Genomic DNA, 15542 nt, shown 5'->3' on the forward strand with positions numbered 1-15542 from the left:
CACTTGGCACGAAGATAGTATAAAAGTCTGGTACACCCTGGAGACTATACACTTCAGAATGGTACCCTGGCCAAGATCTCTTATTGGACCTGTGTCCAGCCTTGAATTCAGGGGATTCTAGTTGTCTGAATGGTGCCTCAAAATATTGTCATTTGCCTCAATGACATTTTCCAACAAGCTGTGGTCAGGACACCTAAAAGGACAAAGATTTGGTATTTTTGTACTCTTTTTGTGCCTGCTTTCTAGCAAGTGTTGTGCATGTGTCAGAATTTGCTCTGAAACTTGCTTTCATTATAACCTGGTAGTGAGACAGTGGAGGAATGGCAAACTCCCACTTGCCTCTCTTGGTGGCTACGATTATCTACCAAAAAGAAGCTAAAAGTCGTACATGACCAGTTAGTCTGGGCTGGTTCACATTAAGTGGATTTAAGAGAGAATGGGAAAAGAGAACTTGGAGACAATGAGTAAAGACAATTCTCTCAAAAAACTTTGTAAAAGAGCCATGACAGGCGACAGGGATGAGTAGGAGTGAACTCAAGAAGGATTTTTGCATTCTTTCTGAGTAGTTAATAAAATAATCCTGCTATCTTTTTTCCTTTTTTTTCCAATATTCCCCCAATACCTTGAAAGTATCACAAAGAAAACAAATTGAAAGCTTGTGATACTCAAGAAACACATTAAGGTGTTTTAAATTCATTCACATTTTATTCTATTATAGTCTATATTTGAGCACATATGCAAACTATTTATTATTACAAAGAGTTTGGCAAATTAGGAAGTATGTTTAGACCAGTAAAATCAGTTGTATTTTTTATTAAGTTTTAAAAATCTTTTTTTAGGGGCCGGCCCCATGGCCGAGTGGTTAACTTCCTATGCTCTGCTTCGGTGGCCCGGGGTTTCGCCGGTTTGGATCCTGGGTGCGGACATGGCACTGCTCATCAAGCCATGCTGAGGTGGCATCCCACATGCCACAACTAGAAGGACCCACAACTAAAATATACAGCTATGTATCGGGGGGGGGGGGCTTTTGGGAGAAAAAGGAAAAGTAAAATCCTTAAAAAAAAAATCTTTTTTTAAAGGTGTACTTTTTGGTGAGGAAGATTGGCCCTGAGCTCACATCTGTTGCCAATCTTCCTCTTTCTTTTTTTTTCCTCCCCAAAGCCCCAGTACATAGCTGTATATCCTAGTTGTAAGTCCTTCTAGTTCTTCTATGTGGGATGCCTCCATAGCGTGGCTTGATGAGCAATGTGTAGGTCTGCCCCCAGGTTCCAAACCTGTGAACCCTGGGCCCCGAAGTGGAGCACGTGAAATTAACCACTATGCCACCAGGCCAGCCCTCAACATCAGTTTTTAAACTTTTAACATTTTAGCCACTGAAAAACAGGACAGCCTTGGGCTTTCTGTTCAGCATCTGTTGTTCTGTTCCACTTCTGTGAAATGCCATTCCCCTTTAACTATCACAAACAAACCTTCAACAATATTTGTTCTTTGGAGCATTTTGTTTCCATAATTTCAGGTCACAGGAAGGTTGGATAGGAGAGAGGGACGTTTTGTTAATGAATTCTTCTCTTTTTCCAAAGGCTTAATTCTAATCCATTAGAATGCTTAATTTTCTTCTGCAATAAATATACCCCAAGGTTATTTTCCCTGGTGAAGTCGCTGGGCACAAATAAATCCTGAGTTTTCATGGCCTGACTTCAGAATTTTTCCTTTTACAATTCCCAGCCTGGCAGAATTCTCAAATTAAAGACTGACTCACACAGACTGCCAAATTGGGCATTCTGATGAGAAGAATTCGTCTCTTCAGCTGACACCAAGTATTGTAAGGACCTAACCAAGGAAAGGTGAGTCCTAAATATCTATGCTAGAGAAAAGTCTTAGTCAGCCAAAGTAAATTAAGGATATTTAGACCAGGCACATTCTAAACATTTCTAACCCACTATCCAGATGTTTCTATGAAAACAACTCCAAATTAGTTCCTTTTAGGAAGCATAATTTTGAAACACTGATGAAAACAACCTCAATTTTTTATCAGATCTAATGAATTGTTCTAGTTTATTAAACAAAGAATTTATTATTCTGCCTTTATCTTTTTCTCTTACAAAAGATCTCATTTTAATAATAAAAATAATAAATATTTGAATTCAAGTTGTCCTCTCTTTAAGGAAGTCAACAATTCTATTCATTTTTTTAATCTAGTCTTTGTTTAAAGATAATCATTGGTAAGGTATAAGAATACTTAATACTAATTTACTTTTACCTAACTTCGGTTTCTTTTTTTTTCAAGATTGGCACCTGAGCTAACATCTCTTGCCAATCTTCTTCTTTTTTTCTTCTTCTCTTTCTTCTCCCCAAAGCTCCCAGTACATATTTTAGGTCCCTCTGGTTGTGCTATGTGGGACGCCACCTCAGCATGGCCTGATGAGCAGTGCCATGTCCACACCCAGGATCCAAACCAGCAAAACCCTGGGCCGCAGAAGCAGAGCTCACGAACTTAACCACTCGGCCACAGGACCGGCCCCTCACTTTGGTTTCTTAAAGGACCTTCATGTTCATTCTCTCAAAATCTATGAGATAGGGATGTGCAGAAGTTATTGCCATTTTGTAGATGTGGAAACTGAGGTTCAGAAATGTAAGGGACTTGCTTAAGTTCCCACAGCTAGTAAGTGCTAAAGGCAAGACCCACTTATAAGACTCCAAACTCCAAACCCAATGGTCCTTTCATGACATCATTTATGTTCCATTTGAGTATCTGAGCAGAAGACAGTGGATCCACCAGTACTGTCCCTGTTTCCAAGGGCTTACGTATCAATCTTTTTCAGTGGACTTTGTGATTGAATTCCAGGCTGGCCTTACTGAAGGCCTACCACAAAGACCACAGAATTTTAATTTAAAAAAAAAAAACTTTCAATGCTCCAATAAGCTCATGGTTCAAACATAATAAGTAGTCGAAAGATGTGGACGTGATTAAAAGAAATATTTCTAGGCAATACTGCATTTATACCATAATGTTAAACAATAAAAACACTCTAATATTAACTAATGAACAGAGAGAAAAAAAGTGTTATGTTTGTTAGAAAAGCAACTAAGCAAGAGTCTAATAAAGGAATAGCAATTGCTATCCAGAGCCCATAAAACCTTCTGTTCAAGGTGACAGACTAAACACATGTGTTTACTTTTCATTCTTTCCCAAACCCTATTTAAAAATATAAAGAGATATTTTTTAAACAATGAATCCCTAACAGCACTGGAAACGAGAAAAAGTATAATCAGTAGACCCAAAATTTTGAGGAAATAAAAAGCAGATGGGATCAGACTGATGGAAAATCCAAACCAGAGAAGACTGCAACATCCAATAGGTGTGGGAAAGACAGCTGTAAGCAAGACGTTCATCCCTAAGGACTCTGCCAGGAAGAAACTGTAAGCTGAATCCACAAATGTAGGGGGAAGAGTGAATGATGAGGAGATTGTCAAAGTAATAAAGAAATATCTATGAAACAGCTGAGCCCGCTGTGTCCCCTCTTCTCCCTGTCTATGGAAATCTTCTGTCTGGGGTGTTTGCTTCCAGAGGCTCTAATTGGGCAGGGCTCCTAGCACAGGGCAAGAAACGGAAGCACAGCCAAGTCTGAGGTAACTCCAGACTTCCACAGTGGACACACACACACAGAGAAGGAAGTGACTTCCACACCCAAATATTCCTTGCACTGGCAATCCTGGGGTCTCTCAGCCTGCACATCTGCTCCCAGCTAACACAGTCTAAAAGAAAACATGTCTACTTACACAGAAATTTTTAAATTCGAGATGAGATGCTATGTTCCTAGAAAACTTAAATATTTATAGTTCCAGAAGAAGTTGCAAACCCAAACTGGATAATAATCATAGCATAAATTAAATATATAGGGGGAAATACATGGCCCCCAAAAGGTACTAGGCCCAGACTGTTTTACAGGAGAATTTGTCTCAATAAAATTAATAGTCTCAATTTTATTTAAATTGTCCCTAGACATATAAAACAAAAAAAGAAGACTCCTAACTAGCTAGCACAAACAAATACGTACATAACAAACGCTACTAGCTGCCTTCTATGGGCCATATCCTTCTTGCCAATGATTATGTTTACACAGCATTGTTTTTAATGCTAAATGTAAATGTTATGAAACCAAACATCCATTCTCCCATTACTACAATCTCTGCTTCTCTCTTTGTGAGCCTCATCTACTACACTCAATTTTTTTTTAACAAATTTGGTTCCTCTAGGCAAATGCCATAGACCAATTTTACTCGTGAATGTGAATTTTAAAATTCTTACTAAAATATTAGCAAATCAAATCTAGCATAGAGTAAGAGAAGAAAGCATTACATTTTACACAATAGGGCTTATATAAGGACTGGTTTCTAATTAGAAAATCAATTCACTGTATTAATATATTAAAGAACCATTTGATAGACGGGTACACACACACACACACACAAACTTGAAAATTTTATATCCATTCCCAATTCTTTTGTAACTCTAAGAATAATTCTAAGTAAGCTAAGAATAGAAGGAAACTTCCTTAATTTGATAAAGAGAATCTACCTGAAACATAGAGCAAGTAACCTTCTTAAGGGTAGACGGTAAGAAAGAATTAAGAAAAAAAAATCACTATTATTCAAAATTATTCTGGAGTTCCTAAATAATGCAATAAGACAAGAAAGCAAAGGAAGCATAAATATTAGAAAGAAAATAGACAAGGCTTTGAATAGTTATAGTTCAAGATAATCAATTGAAAATTATTAGAACTAATGAGAGAGTTTCCTGAGGGATCAAGATACAAGATAAGTATACCAAAATAATTATATTTACTATAAATCAACAATAACTTATTAAATGCAATAAAATATCATATTTATAGCAATTAAAAATTTTATATACACATATATTTTTAAATAACCAAAGAAGAAAGGTATAAGAAAAATATTTCTGAAAACTCTTTTAAAAATCTGAATAAATATCAAAATACATTATTCTTTTTTGTATAGGAGGATTCATTTGGTAAAGGTATCAATTTCTGCCAATTGATGGCTACAAATTCAATGTGATTCTGACAAAAATCCAAATTATTTTCAATGGAACCTGAAAAGTTGATTCTAAATTTACTTAGTAATAGTAAATGTGACTGGAAAAAGAGCTTAAAACTGAAAAAAAAAAAAATGATGGGAGATTTACCCTAGCAAATATTAAAACAAACTATAAAGTCATGTTAATTAAAATAGAGAATTCATATTAAAAATATAGATACATAGAAGTATACATAGGTATAGATGCAGATGCAGATATAGATATAGACACACACACACACATCTCCAGGGTACATTCAGGATCAACAATGGTGAAAGAACTACATGAAACAACTAAATAAATGAGTCTTACTGAGTTCTGCATCCTCAGCGCATCAGATCCGCCAGAGTAACCACTAGAAGGGAAAAGTCTATGAGACTGTACAGGTCACAAACACTTTAAACGCACCGTGGAGTACCCAGAACGACCAAATACCTGTAACCTGAAAGTAATATCATACCTAAACTTAATAGTAATAATCTGATAAAGCCTGAGCATTTTAATTATTTTTAATCATGAGTCACAGTCAGTTTTTTTTCTTCAGAAACACATAAATTATGACCCAGTATCAAATGTCAAAGAAAATACTTGCATTATGATCCTGTGGGCCAGGGTTTCTCATCTGACACTATTGAAATTTGGGGGCATCTAATCCTCAGTTGTGGAGGATTTCCCTGTGCATTGTGGGATGTTCAGTAGCATCCCTGTCTTCTACTCAGGCCAGAGTGACATATTTATCAATAAATTAGATCATCTCTCTCCCTTATTCAAAGCTCTCCAATGACTTCCCACCAACTTACAATACAATCTGAATTCTCTGTTGTTCTGTGCATGCCAGAAAAATGCACCACACAGATCTCCCACCTAGATGCCAGTCGAACTCTCCATACACGCACCTTCCCAGTTGCGTCAATCAAAAATGTCTCCAGACACAAATGTCCCCTTGGGGGCAAAACTGCCTCCAGTTGAGAACCACTACTATGAACAATTGAAATCAAGTCTCTGCCTCCTCTGCATTTGAAGAACACTCAACATGGCCTCATCTCCATGTTGCTAACACAAATCTCTGCAGGGCCCTCTGTATTGCTTGCCATTCTTACATTACACCCTAGTCAATCACTGTCCCAGGGTCTAGGACTAGAGACTATCATTTCATCCCTTCTCTTTTTCTCAAACCTCCATTAATTCATCCTCGATCTTCACTTTCAACTAATGGCTTTACTTCCCATTTCACTGAGAAAATAGAAGCGATCTGAAAATAGCTTTCTCATCTTTCTACCGCAAATTTTACCAGTGTTCATGTTGCTGTACCTCTATAATCAACGTATCCTCTGTTACAATGAGCGGTCCCTCCCCGCTCCTAGCTATATTCATGCAATGATAATTAATATGCACATTAATTTTATAGCCTTTAGTAATTCATATTTGCCACCATCCAGAGTATATGTACTTAAGATACTATCTTATTGTAGTTGTAGCACAATTGTGATAATGCTTCATTTTTTATCTTATAGCCTGGTAACAATATTTATAGATATCAATGAAGTATGAGGAGTCCTGACATCAAACTGTCAACAAAGTGTTTGGAGGCCCAAGGTCTCTGAAGGATAGAAACTTTCATCTATCTGGTATCAAGCAACCACATTTATAACTTTGAACAAATGGAGGATGTTGGAGACAGTGAAGGTAAAACTCTCTGGGTTTTGTTTTTAAGAACATTGATAGTGAGGAAAAGAATGTGAAAGCATTTTGTCAGGTTTTTTTTAATTAAGCACCTACTATACTGTGTTTAGAATAGCTCTAAGATAAGTGGGAGTCTTTAGTTAAGGTATGTGACCTCCAAATTTAACATTTTCTCTTGGGGAAAAATAAGATCTCCTTACAATGACTCACCTTGTGATGCAGTTTCCAGAGACATTCTGGTGAGAAAATGAGATTTGCCTATACTTGCCCTATCTTTCTCATAGGAATACTATGAGGCTTAAAAATGTTGGCTATAAATGCAATTTGAAAAAGTTAAGTGAACTGAATGCAAACTATTCTCAACAACAAAAAAATCAGTTCCTACCCTGGAAATACTCCATCCCGAGGTGGGCAGCACAGTGGCTCTACATGCTCATCCAGTTAGCTTTTAAAATTTGTGGGACCAAGGACTATATCTATCATATTCTTTTCAACTATAAAGCTCAAATAAGGAAAACTAAAAAAAAAAAAAGGAATATAATTAAACACGCATTTAAGTAATCCAGAAAATGGGGAAAATGGACACCTTCTAATTCCTGGAGTGGTGAGTGCTAGTGGCCTCCGCTGGCCCCGTCTGGAACTCGCTCACTGGGGAGGTGAGTCAGAGGTTGTGACGGGAGGAGGAGAGGTGTTTCTGAAAGGAATTGGGAGGGTATTCTGGTCAGAGCGAGTGGTGTATGTGAAGGCTGGATGACAGGAGAGGGTGAAATCGGATAGCACTTGCTTGAGAGTTGTGAAATATATGTGTCTGACTAAACTCAGAGAGCACGTAGGCTCCAAAGTAGGGCCTTAACTGTAACAGATGATAAATACAGACCAGTAGGATTTCGTTTTGCAGTGCTGACGGAGAGAGAAGACAATCAGGAGTGTCCGTTTTATATAGTTTATATAGTTTTATATAGTGAATATCCTTGCAGGATTCTGGGATGGGAATGTAGATGCAAGCTAACTACACAGAGGTTCTCTGCATTGTACAACTGGTTCTGAATAAGGATAGAAAGAAGATGGGTGGGGCTGTTCATATGAACTCTTAAGTTACTTCCTACCAAGTATTAAGACTAAAGAACAGAAACTTTCTGGGGAAACATTACCACAGCCCACAGATGAAAAAGAGAGCATCTCCAAGGAAAAAAGTGAGTAAGGGCTCAAAGAGCTTAAAATGTTGTCAAAAACAATGGCTAAAACTTAATATCCTCTCGAGGTATGATTTTCTTTTTGTCTCACATGGACAGAAATCACAAAACTATAGCATGAATAAACTTTACCTGTAGTGACAAAGATCAACATAAGATTACAAAAACGGTGAGGAATGACACTTCACCACATCCTTGAGACTCACCTACATCCGCATTTCCTAAGGTTGCTTAACCACAGAAGGCTTTACGACTTATAAAATGTTGATGAAACACTAACCTAGAAGATATTATGCACACTTGATTAAAAGTGGACAGCAAAACACAAGGGCTTCAGGAAAATATCAAAATTGAATTCACATATTGGAGAAGAAATAAACATTAATAAAATCACAAATCAATTCAATAGGAAAACGTTCTTATATTTTAGAGATAATCGAATATTTAGAAGTGAACGTTAGGATGTCTGTGACTTACTTTAAAATACTTCCACAGAAATATATGCATTTATGAAGCACATAAAGCAAACAATGAACATTTTTTTAAATGCTTCAAACCCAAAGGACGGTACCTGAAACAGCAAGTTGGAGTGGGGCCATAGAGCCTAGAGTGTAGAGGTGTGTGCTAAACACATCTGCAAAATTATGTTGCCATTTCAGCCACAGAGTGCAAGTGTTAGACATTGTTATGGGTTGGATTGTGACCCCTCTAAAGTTCGTATGTTGAAGTCCTAACCCGCAATACTTCAGAATGCAACTGTATTTGGAGACAGGGCATTAAAGAGGTAATTAAGGCAAAATGAGATCATACGGTGGGCCCTAATCCAATGTGACTGGTGTCCTTATCAGAAAAGAAGATTAGGACATACATGTATTCACTCATCAGAGGAAAGAGCAAGTGAAGACACAGCAAGAAGGCTGCCATCAGTAAGGCAAGGAGAGAACCCTCAGAAGAAACCAAACCTGCTGACCTCTTGATCTCAGGCTTGTGGCTTCAAGAATTGTGAGAAATAAGTTTCTGTTATTTAAGCCATCTAGCCTGTGGTATTTTGTTACGGCAGCCCTAGCAAGCAAATAGAAATGTCCTCCCAAATATATCCAAATCAGAAAGCTGTAAACAAAGGTTCTGGAGATGCTGTCTAGTCTAGCCATCATCCTTCAGGCAAATCCATCTCTACATCTTCCAGTTGAGGGATAAAAAGAGTGTCTGGGAAGACCACCTAATATCCACAGGAGATGACTGAGTTGTTGGAGACAGCATATTGAGAATAGAATTCTGAAATCTAAATTCTGAACTCTTTACATCACAAAACCCATAACCAGTTTTGGACATCTATTTCAAAACAGTAGTCTTAAAATTAAGGTGAAAAAATTTGGAAGCCTTTGCTACAGAACACACTCTGCATTAAACATTATTTGCATTTAATTGATAAACATACATGAAAAGCTAGAAATCTCAACCATTGGTTCTTTAACTCAGAATTCAGATAAGGTAATGGAAAACAGTTTCACATTTAAAAACTAAAAATTAGAACTTAAAATGGCTTTGCTTCAAACTTAACATGCAAGCTTCCTTGTCTCTTGTTCATCTCTATATAAAAATATAAATAGAATTGTTTCCCAATAAAATTCCTTTACCAAAATTTACCAAGAAGTCTTGGAAAAAAGCCTAGTATAGCACATGCTAATTGTAGACGGTGTTGATTTTTCTTCCACATATTACAAAAATAAATTTAGCAAAAAGATTTATACTCTCCGCTTAGGAACGTTCCTGCATGTCTTTTTGCACTGTTTCTAATTACCAGGTTATTTTGAATGTGTGTAAAGCAGAAGAGTTTGCCTAAAGGCTCGGCTTGACATCCCCAGAACAATATCCCCCTTATTGCCCATATCCATGACCCCTTCTCACTCTTCATTCTCGTTGACCTCTCTTGACCGCCCATTCATTCCTGAACCTCTCTTCTTTCATGTCACAGACACCACCCTTCCCTGCTTCTTTCTCTGATGCTTCTCAGTTTGACAAGCTTCCAGTTGTTACTTATCCTAACAAATGCTTTGTACAAGGCTCCTCCTGATTTCTTTGCCCTTTTCTTTCTCCTATTCAGTCTCCAAATGAAATGCATCCAACTCATGGCTTCAGTTACTGACTACTACGCTCTTAGAATTCAAGCCTGAAGCCCTCTCCTAGACCCAGGCCTAAAACCCAGATGACCTTGATATCAGTCACGTCACCTTGAGTGTTCTCAAACTGTTTAAAAACTGAATTCCTCTTCTTCCCACATAAGCCCATCCTGCCCCTCAAGCCTGGTTTCCCTTTCCAGGTACCCTGATGGATTCACGGTCAGTCTTCCTCATCTGGCTACTGCTTATATAGTGGCTCCTTTTGTGGGATAACAGCAGAGTTCAGCAGTTGTGACAGAGACTGTAGGGTCCACAAAGCCAAAATATTTACTAAATAGCTCTTTGCAGAACATGTTTCCCAACCACCTCTCTAGCAGATAGCTCTATCCTAGTACTTACAGAGTTGTTTTTAAGCTGTTTGCACATCTTGTCCTCCATTAGACTCTGGGCTTCTTTAGAATAGGGTCATGTCCTACTCATTGTTGGTTTTTTAAATCTCTATTCCTAGCACAAAACCTGGTACACAGTATTTAGTCAATAAATATTGGTAAACTGTTCAGAATTCCCTTCAGGAAATTTTGGAGTCATTTTTTTACTCTTCTTGCTTCATCGGCTAGATCCGATCTGCAACCCTACTCCCACCAAAACAATTCTCAGTTGCATTAAATTGGTCACAAAAATGGCTGAGATAATTTCCTCTCTCTCTTCCCATGCCCTTGGTTAGTCTCCTCCAATACTGACTCTGGGTTTGACCACGTTACTTGCTTTGGCCATTAGGATAATAGCAAACACGATGCAAGTAGACACTTAAAGAATCCTTGGTCACTGGCGCTTGCCCTTTCTTGCTGCACTTGGAATCCTGATGCCACTAGATGAAGGAGACAGGCTAGTCTGCTGGATGATGAAAAACACATGGCCCTGGGGGCTGGCCCAGTGGCACAGCGGTTAAGTTTATATGTTCTGCTTTGGCGGCCCAGGGCTTGCCGGTTGGGATCCCAGGTGCGGACATGGCACCTCTTGGAAAGCCATGCTGTGGTAGGCGTCCCACATATAAAAAGTAGAGGAAGATGGGCATGGATGTTAGCTCAGGGCTAATCCTCCTCAAAAAAAAAACACATGGCCCTGACAATCCCTTATTCCAGCCAAGAGCCAGATACGTGAGCAAGGCCATCCAATGAGAGCTTGTTGCAGATACATGAGGAAACTGCATGAATGAGCCCAGCCAAGAGCAGCAAAAGAACCACCCAGATGAGCCTAGCCCAAATTGCTGACCCACAAAATCATGAGCAATAAACAATTTTGTTTTAAGCCAATATGTATTCTTTGGTGGGGGGGGGGGTTGTTATACAGCATAAGCTAACTGCTACATTTGTCTTCTTCATTTTAAATGTCTGTAAGGTTTGTACCTTACAATTTAGCCCAAAAACACCAAAGCAGTGTCCATTAGCATTTTATTCTCTATTCTCATGCTTTATACTAAGATAACACTCCAGCCTGTCTTCTTGCTCCTAGTTTCCATTCAGATATGTAAAACACTTCTGCCAAATTAATCTTCCTAAAAGTTTTCTTTCACCATATCACTGATAAGGGCTCAGTACTAGGTTGACATAAGGGAAGCCATATTGTAGAAAAGAAACCATACTGTAACTTTGAATGAGCTCTGATTAACTAGCATGGACATGCTCTGTAGATTTTATGGCCCTTCCTAGCTGCTTTAAGTTGATAACTTTGCTTTTTTGAGTTCCTGAGGATTATGATGACCCCTGGGGCAGAAAGCCTATGCTGATAACCATCATCAATGACAACTGAAAGATCAGGGTATAGATCATAGGCCTTGCTCCGTCTTCTGATGCATATCCAGTAAAACAAAAGACTATCAGGAACTAAGACCAGATGTCTACCCCCACCCGGAGACCAGCTGCCTCCCTTACCTGGAGACCAGCCTCTAGTACAACTGGCCTGTAGTCTTTGTAAGATGGTTCTTTTGGACATTAGTCGGCCATCATCTCCCTTGCTAGCAAGCTGTAATAAATCCCTTTCTCTCCTAACACCTTGCCTCTTGACTATTGGCATGTCTTGTTGCAAGGGGGGCAGACAACACCCCTTGGGTGGTAATATCACCTTTCATCATATGAATGATACATGAGAACACCTTATTTCCTAAATATAGTCTATTTTATATCCTAAATATCTATTTTACATCCAAAATATCCATTTTGATCCTAACACCATTATAAGATAAGCTCCATGAGAAATGAATCATACAATCATAAAGCATAAAAAAACCCTATAGATAAAATAATCTTATAACTTCCTCTTACATAGGAAGAAATCGTCTATCCTATGCCTATCCCACCATTGTATTTTGGAAGCATAGGTTTCATGGGTTCACAGCTGGAGAGGAATTTTGCCTCAGGATGAATCATACGTAGAGTCTCACCCAGATCTGATTCAGATGATATTTAAATGAGACTTTGGGCCTTAGATTTTGGAGTTGATGCTGGAATGAGTTAAGACTTTTGGGACAGTTGGGATGGAATGAATGTATTTTGCATGCAAGAAAGACATGAATGTGGGTGGCCAGTGGTGGAATCTTGTAAACTATATGAAATGTTTGTGTCCCCCCAAATACATATGTTGAAACTTTGTGATATTGTAACTTATAAGAAATATATATTTGGTCATTCAGACGACCAAAATATATGTCTTACATATAGTTGGTCTACGTCCAAGATTCCTGGTTCACAGCTCCCAAAACTCTTGGAATTTCCTGAGTGATAAGAGCAATGGAAGTAACTTTTGTTATAATATTTGGTCTCTCGTCTTCAGTGCCTGTAAACACTTCAGATTCATGAAGGTGAACTGGGTGTCTTGTTACAACTGGGTTTATTTTAATGAGGTGGCTTTTGGAAAGCACCTAAGGAGGGAGCTGGTTGCCAGGGGAACCAACCATGAATAGAGGGTTGGAAATTTCAGCCCCATACTTTGATTTCCTGAGGGGGGCTAGGGCAGGTGATTGAAGATTAAATCAATCACTAATGGCCAATGTGTTAACCAATTATGCCTATGTAATAAAGACTCCATAAAAACCCAAAATGTGGGGCCGGCCTGGTGGCACAGCAGTTAAGTGTGCACATTTCGCTTCGGTGGCCCAGGGTTCCCGGGTTCGGATCCCAGGTGCAGACATGGCACCGCTTGGCACGCCACGCCATGGTAGGCATCCCACATATAAAGTAGAGGAAGATGGGCATGGATGTGAGCTCAGGGCCAGTCTTCCTCAGCAAAAAGAGGAGGATTGGCAGCAGTTAGCTCAAGGCTAATCTTCCTCAAAAAATAAATAAATAAACAAATGTAAAATGGGTGGGTTTGGAGAGCTTTCGGGTCAGGGAACCAGAAGGCTTCCAAGTGCCACCATGCTGGGCCCCAAACTCCACAAGGACAGAAGCTCCTTTGTTCAGGACCTCACCCTATGTATCTCTTCTTCAGGCTATTGATTCATATCCTTTGTAATAAATCAGTAATCTGGTGAGCAAACGAGTTTCCTGAGTTCCGTGAGCCACTCTAGCAAATAATCAAACCCATCGAGGGGGTCGTGGGAATCTCTGATTTATAGCCGATTGGTCAGAAGTACAGATAACAACCTGGGCTTGTGATTGGCGTCTGAAGTGGAGGGCGGTCTTGGGGGACTGACCCTCAACCTGTGGAGTCTGATGCTATTTCTGGGTAGACAGTGTCAGAATTGAGTTGAATTGTAGGACTCCCAGCTGGTGTCAGAGAATTGCTTGATGTGGTGTGGGGAACCCTCCAAACACACACACACCTTCACACATTGAAATTGGTGATCGGGGGCCAGCCCCTTGGCTGAGTGGTTAAATTCACATGCTCTGCTTCGGGGGTCCGGGATTTCACTGGCTCGGATCCTGGGCACGGACCTAGCACCATTCATCAAGCCATGCTGAGGCAGCATCCCTCACAGCAGAACTAGAAGGACCTACAACTAGAATACTAGAATATACAACTATGTACTGGGTGCTTTGTGGAGAAGAGGCAAAAAAAAAAAAAAAAGATTGGCAACAGATGTTAGCTCAGGGCCAATCTTTAAAAAGAAGTAAAAGAAAAAGAAAGAAATTGGTGATGAGAACCCATTAGACCCTAATCTCCAATGTCACAATATTTAGAGGTGGGACATTTGGGATGTAATTAGGATTAGGTAAGGTAATAAGGATGGGGCCCTAATGATAGGATTAGCATCCTTATAAAAAGAGAGACCAGAGTGTGTGCATGTTCATGCTCTCTCTCTATACACATATACATGATATATATGTCACACTCTCTCTCTTTCCCTCTGCCATGTGAAGACAAGCCAGAAGGCAGCCATCTAAAGCCAGGAAGAGAGCTCTCCCCAGAACCTGAGCATAGTGGTGCCCTAATCTTGGACTTTCCAGCCTCCAGAACTGTGAGAAAATCAATTTCTGTTGTTCAAGCCGCCCAGACTGTGGTGTTTTGTTATGGCAGCTTGAGCAGACTAAGAGGATTGGTCAACATCCACAAGGCAAGAAGCACTTGCATCTCCACCAACCAAAGTTAATTTTTGTTTCTATGGACAAGAATCACTTGCATTGCTATCAGTTGTCTACAACTTACAGAGTTATAAAATAGCTCAAAGATGATAAAAGTCACAAGTGACACAGAAGACTGCACTAGACAGGACACCTAGCAATCTTTTTCTGCCAATTTCGAAATCTATCCTAAGTTTCCCTGCCATATCTAAACAACCAACTGTAAGCTAACTGCCCTCACCCCTCTGCTCTGAAGTCACCCCACAGGACAGCTGCCATCACCTCTTTTGATTAAGTCTCCTTTATTCAAGACTTAAAGACTTGGGCTTTTTTGCTTTGGTTTTTCTTCTGTTATTACAAGTGCAACCTACAGTTCCCAAGCCCATACCAGCAAAGGAACATTCAAGAGTCAGAGTCACAGCGATGTCATCATAGCACCCATCTTGGCCTCTAGTCCTCATGAGCAAATTCTGGAACACTCAGGCCCCTCCCACCTTGTTAAAGGGACTCCAGCAGCAGTGTCGCATAAGCTCTGCAAAGGAGGACTGCTCTCCTCACGGCCAAATTTAGGCTTCAGATCCTTTCTAGCTTTTACCTTGCAGCTCCTTGTATGTCACTACTGCTGTGACACCTTCCTGAAGTCATCCATGTTGTCACGTGAAGCTGCTTATTCTGCTCTACCAGTCACCTCACTGACAAACGAGGAAGGAAAGAATGAAAATGAAAAGAGCTATCATTTATTGAGATCCTATTTTGTGCCAAGTCTTTGGGTACTTTTCACTCCTATTTTTAAACTCATATCATTTTTGTTTCTGCTTTGGCAGTTAAAAGTAAATTATATCTCTCCTAAAAGACTCTCTAAATCATAAGACCATTCTTCTATATG

General features: G+C 39.4%; 2 long non-coding RNA genes across 3 annotated transcripts in view; one reads left to right on the forward strand and one right to left on the reverse strand.

Annotated features, from left to right (window-relative positions):
* LOC139044786 (uncharacterized) overlaps positions 1-15542 on the reverse strand; it is a 70730-nt gene that overhangs the window by 49660 nt on the left and 5528 nt on the right. The gene's annotated exons all lie outside the window — the stretch shown is intronic.
* LOC139044785 (uncharacterized) overlaps positions 1-15542 on the forward strand; it is a 49860-nt gene that overhangs the window by 30497 nt on the left and 3821 nt on the right. Inside the window, exons 2-3 of the long non-coding RNA XR_011501950.1 lie at positions 1726-1844; positions 6616-6787. This is a non-coding gene — a long non-coding RNA (uncharacterized lncRNA). The remainder of the gene's footprint in view (positions 1-1725; positions 1845-6615; positions 6788-15542) is intronic.

This window comes from Equus asinus, chromosome 3 (genome assembly GCF_041296235.1).
Source record: "Equus asinus isolate D_3611 breed Donkey chromosome 3, EquAss-T2T_v2, whole genome shotgun sequence".
NCBI lineage: Eukaryota > Metazoa > Chordata > Mammalia > Perissodactyla > Equidae > Equus > Equus asinus.